Genomic DNA, 6,000 nt, shown 5'->3' on the forward strand with positions numbered 1-6,000 from the left:
ACTAGTGCAGAACAAATTAATTTATTGCAGGTGGGTTCCTAACAGCAGCCAGGGGAAACTCTTGGTTACACGTCCACCTTTCCAGCAGGTACACTGGGACTGACTCTTTCTCCGGTGGGAATCTGAAGGCAAGACAAGGGCTCATGACCCCAAGAAGAAAGGAGCAAGGTGTTCTCCCATCTCCTCTAGGCACCCACAGAAGCAAAAGACACAGGCATTGGGCACAAGATGAGGATCTGGTTATTCTATATTCTTTTGTTACTCTCCAAATATTCTTGGCCCTACATTTACAAGAGTGGGGGCATTGGGGGGAGGGGTGTGGTAGTTAGGCATGGGGTCCATCCACATGTGCTTCCAAGCCCCTGGTGACCAAGAGTACAGAGGTGGGCCTCAGCCAGCAGGGGTCAAGAGGCCAGCCAACTCTGGGCAATCGTCACTCGTTAGATCATGGCAACCAGCCACTGGGGCTCCCCAAACATTGACTAATGAAAACACAATAGTCCAGTGGCCAACCCAGCTCTGATCGGTCAGATGTCCCCTCTGATTGGTTGGTACCTGTGCCTTCTGGGTTATTCAATATTTTCAAAGTTACCCCGTCCATGGGCAAGGAAGATGCTAACAGGTCCCAGTCATCCGTGTGCATGAACTCATTAATCTTCATGCGGTTTCCCTCTATAGGAACTGTTAACATGCCCCATTTCACAGGTGAGGAAACTGAGGCTCCAATGACATCATTTGAGATCAGTTAACCAGCTAGATAGGGAGGATTCTCCTCTGGGAGGCATGATTCCAGGCTGACTCCCTCATCTTTGTGTTCCCTGGCACAGAGGGAGCGCTCAGTAAACAGTTCCTGGGTGAATGAACAAAAGAGTAGATGGCTGAATGGTTGTCCAAGGGCCCACACTACTCCAGTTCATGGTGATGCCTTCTCGGGGAATAAGGGCCCTTTTGATCTTTCATATTTTGCCTCCTCTTCCAGCCCCTGATAACTGAGCAGCCCAGAACAAAGCAGGCTGGCAGGGGAGCCAAGCTCACATAGCGCCCTGCCCTGGGCTAAGAACGATATGCCTCCTTCCCCACCATGGCCTCCACTCAAGGCCCCATCACCCCTGAGGTTCCCATCGCCCTGCCACAAAGGGCGGGGCATCAGCTCTGTCCTCACCAGCTGGTGTCCTGGACCAAGTCTCTGAGTCTCCACTTCCTCATCTGTAAAATGGAACAAATAACGCAGCCTACTGTGCAGACTGGATGAGCCCAGGCTTCCCTGGGGTTTAGCATGGTGATCCTGTTACAATAACTGCAATTACACTCACAGAATGTGTGTAGGGGGTTCCCTGTGCTAGTCTCTCTACTTTTGGGTATTTGGAAGTTTCATACTATTTTTTAAATAAAGGGACCCATACAAGTACCTCAAGGACGCATTAGGACTTGTTCCTAAGGGAAAAGGAGGTGGACACCCCCGAGGGCTCCGGCATGTCTGGAAGGGCTGGAGAGGGTGGTGCACGGAGTCCTGCAGAAAAGCCACTGTTTCCTCCCTGAGCCCAAGAGGTTTACCAAGCTCTCCGCAAACAGAAGTCCTGCCTCGAGGTTCCAAGCTGAATCCACTAAACCAACAATGAAAGCCCCATTGTTGGAAATCCAGAAAAGCGCCAAGAGTGTGATAATGAGAATGTCCTCATTCATCTCTTCTCCCGCCTGGATTCATAACGCGTTCTTTCATCCCCACCCACTTGCCCAAGCCACGGCTCTCAGACCCCTCCTCTCAGCGACCCGCAGGACCCCATCATCACCTCCTGCAGGCATGACTTTCTCCTTGGTTCTTTTTTGACCCTAAACATTCACTCCATTTCTGGGCTCTGCCCCATCTCTGCTGGCCCGGATGGCGCTTGACAGGACTTGCAGGAGGCTCTGGGCTGGCACATAGTGCTCTTCATTCCTTCTGAGGTGATGATAGGATTGGAGTTGGCCCCATGACTTGCCTTGTGACACGGGGTTAGCTATGTAACTTGTTTTTGCTGATAAAACATGAGTGAAGATGAAGCGTGTCACTTCCAGGCAGGAGCTTTAAGAGCCAGCAAACCTCGAGCCAAGCTCTTCGCCTCAGTCATGCAGCTGGCAGCATCAGCTGCAGCTCCTCTGCTGACCTGTGTCCTGGAGTGAGGCTGACTGATGTGGGGCAGAGCCCCCAGACGCCAACAGTGCAGATGAGCACGATTGGGAGATAAATCCTTTTTCTTTTGTGCCCCTGAGGTTTGGGGACTGTTTGTTACCCAGGCGGGACCTGTCCCGAACTGACTGATGCAGACTAGTTTTCAAGAGTGGACAGGCGACTGGAAGAAGAGCACAGGTCATGGCTAATGGCTGATGACTGAGCTTCCCCTCCAGGAGCTTGAGACACAGCAGCAGAGGTGGAGAGCAGAGAAGCACAGCCTCATAGGGGGGCCTCTTCAACAGCTGTTACCACCCTGGGGGAAAGACCTCAGAGGAGGCAGTGTGGACACTGACTGAACGTGGCCAGGCTGTGAGACAGGCTGGCTCCATTTCATCTTACCTCCACGAGCCGAGGTCACTGTCCCCTCCCTGCCCTTGGGTTCACTCCCAGGCTCACATCAGTCCCCACCCACCCCCACCACCACGCAGGAACTTGGCTAATCCTTTAAGATCCCAGATCATGATTGAAACTGTGTTAGCCACTCGCTCCTGCCCAACTCTTTGTGACCCCCATGGACTGCAGCCCACTAGGCTCCTCTGTTCATGGGATTCTCCAGGCAAGAATGCTGGAGAGGGTTGCCATTCCCTTCTCCAGGGGATCTTCCTGACCCAGGGATTGAACCCAGGTCTTCTGCATTGCAGGCGGGATTCTTTACCATCTGATCCACCAGGGAAGCCTGATTCAAACACATGTATTGCACTATTTATCCAAGAGTTAATCCATTCCCCTTTCTACCCATGCCTTCCAACTCTCATGTGGTAATGAATATATAAATTTTCAAATGTTTTTGGTCTGTATTTTTATAAATTCACATAGAGAAAGATGCTGAAATTCTAAGTGTACAATTTAGCAAATTATCAGCAGCCCACGACTCCTATAATTATCACTCAGTTGCCATGCCCTCCACCAGGGGATCTTCCTGATCTAGGGATTGGAGGCAGGGATTCTTTACTGGCTGATCCACCTGGGAGCCCTTGGTAAATTCTTGCAGGCTGCTACATTGTTGTAACTTCCAGCTGAGGCCCAGAGGTCCATGGAGGCTGTATTCCTCAGTAATGAGCACAAAACCAGACACATGACTCTCAAAACTGGAAGCCACTTGAGAGTCTAGGACTGAGCTATTGGATATTAGAGACCTGTAAAGAGGGTCTCTTTGGAGAAGACTGAGCTGACAGTACCCACACCCCCACCCAAGAAGGGGGAAGTGGAGCTGCTTCTTCCTTCCTTTCATCAAGAGAGACGGGCTTCCAAGAGACCATGTGGTGTGCCTGACATGAGTCCCTTGCCATAAAGAGGACCCAGTGGACTGACTGCTCAGGAAATCTTGAGCACAAGAAATCAAACTCTGGTAGGATTGTTTAATTAATGATCTATCCTTGGAAAAACTACCTAGACAAAGGACTAAGTTCAGCACAGTGCCTGGCACACACAGGATGCTCTCTGTCCACCACAGCAGTCTTGGTAATTATTCTTGCCCTTGGACGTGAGGCTTGGTAAAGGGGTAAACCCCTCCAGGAGAAGGTTTCACTGCTTCATGACTGCTTACTGGATAATTTGGGGCTGGGTCTTGGTTCTTGAAATTCCCTGGTGGCTCAGACGGTAAAGTGTCTGCCTGCAATGTGGGAGACCCAGGTTCGATCGCCAGGTCGGGACAATCCCCTGGAGAAGGAAATGGCAACCCACTCCAGTACTCTTGCTTGGAAAATTTCATGGATGGGGGAGACTGGTAGGCTACAGTCCATGGGGTTGCAAAGAGTCGGACATGACTGAGAGGCTTCACTGTCACTCTCTCTTAGTTCTCGGAGAGCTGTCGTTACAAGCACAGCAGGGGCACTCTGTGAGACCTGAAGGGAACAGATCTAGACATCTCTTCCACAACCCGTCTCTGCCTCTAAACATCTTCCCCCGCCATCTTTGTAAGTTCCATCATTCACCTTCCTTTGGGTATTACCCTAAAAGCTGCTCTTGACCATAGAGCACACAGCACATTGACCTATGGATGGGTTAGTACCCTGGATTGCTCTGGCCTATGGATACCTGCCATTTTCTTTCGGGCTGCCTGGCACCTTACCTCCTTCCTTCTCATGGTGGGGGTGCCCCACCACGGGAACCTCAGTTGACAGAACACAGACAGGGCTGTGCTGGAGGGAGATTCACCAGCCCACCAGAGCCGAGATTCCTAAATTCTCAGGAGTCTTTTGAGTGTTAAGTGGTTGTCAGATAAAAATCAGTCATGGTGGGAATTTTGACACCACGGAAGTCAGCAAGTTGCCACAGATCAGAGTTTTTCTCACTGGAGAAGAGATTGTTAAAATTTTACCAACCCATCGCTAGGCACAAAGTGCATCACCAAGGCTGAGCCAGCTGATCCCATCTAAGGCGCTGAATCTGGAGAAAGTGATCTGACATGAAGGGACAAGACAGAACCCCCTTCCTGCAGCAGCCTCTGGCCATAGCAGGAGTATCTTCTTGGGGGGTGGCAGTGCCCAGGGAGCCCTGGCATGACCTAACCCAGGTCTTCCTTCTGCCTGATTTCCTTTGTTTCTGCCCAGCTTCCAAGCCTCTTTCCCCTGCCTTCCCATCAATTCCAAGAGTTTTCCTTTCCTGCTAAGTGAACCAGAGTCAGTTCCTCCCAAGGGGTCTGTCAGGTATAGATGGATAATCACCTGTACACAGAGGTCCCCAAAGAAGGAGAAGCAACTTTCATTTATGGAGTACCTACTGTGTGCCAAGCAGCAGCTATCTAACAACTAAATATGTCATTAATTCTGTGGATTGTTCCACTGTCATGAATTCATACCAATCTATTGATAAGTATTCGAACCCCACAATGGGTAAAGTGCTGCCCAACAAACTACGGGACGTACTGACAACGTTGGACAATCTGTACCGCCCTTCCGGAATTTACGGTTTAGCTGCTGACATTGGTATGTGCTCACGAGGCTGAATATCTGTCTGGACACAAGTTCTCACTTGTAAGGAGTATGAGGAGCTGTAACTTCCAATTCTGGGGATCAGGGGAGGCTTTCTGGAGAAAGTGGGATTTGAGCAGAGCCTCCCCCATGGTCACCTCTGTGTGTGTGTGTGTGTGTGTGTGTGTGTGTGTGTATGAAAGATGTTGTTTCCTTTATCTTTTTTTTTTTTCAAAAGTAAAATAGTTTTCTACTGGAAAATCCCATACATTCATTTCCAGAAAGGGTTCAGCAACATACAGAGGACATAACCTGTGAAGGGAGCTGCCCGCAGCCCCACCAGCCCCAGGTGGCCACACGGAGCAGTGCCACCAGCGCCCTTCGGCCCAGCTGCACAACCCTGCTCTGCGTGCTGTTGTGCGACCATCTGTTTTCACTCAACAACATGTCATGGACGTTTTCCCATGCCAATTATTCCCAATCTACATCATATTTAAGTGGCTGGAGAGTATTCCCTTATACGGATGTACTCTAAATTAATCAAATCCCCATTGATTAACATTCAGTGTTGTGGGCAAGGGCAGGGAGTCAGGAGCCCCACAGTCCAAGCATACATCTTGGCTCTGCCACTGCCCAGCTGGCTGTTCTTGAGAGGAAAACTAACCTCTGACTGCAGGTTGCCTTTCTATAAAATAAGGGTATTAAGAATACCCACTGCAGAGAAATGTCATGAGTAGGTATTTGTCAAACTTTGTAAGTTTCCAGCACATAGTAAATGCTCAATTAAAACCAACTGTTGTTGCCATCATATAGTGGGGTTGTGACCACCATCACCTGTGCTGCTGTGCTTAATCACTCAGTCCTGTCTGACTCTTT

The sequence above is a fragment of the Bison bison genome, unplaced genomic scaffold (assembly GCF_000754665.1).
Source record: "Bison bison bison isolate TAMUID 2011002044 unplaced genomic scaffold, Bison_UMD1.0 scf7180017864224, whole genome shotgun sequence".
NCBI classification, from domain to species: Eukaryota; Metazoa; Chordata; class Mammalia; order Artiodactyla; family Bovidae; genus Bison; species Bison bison.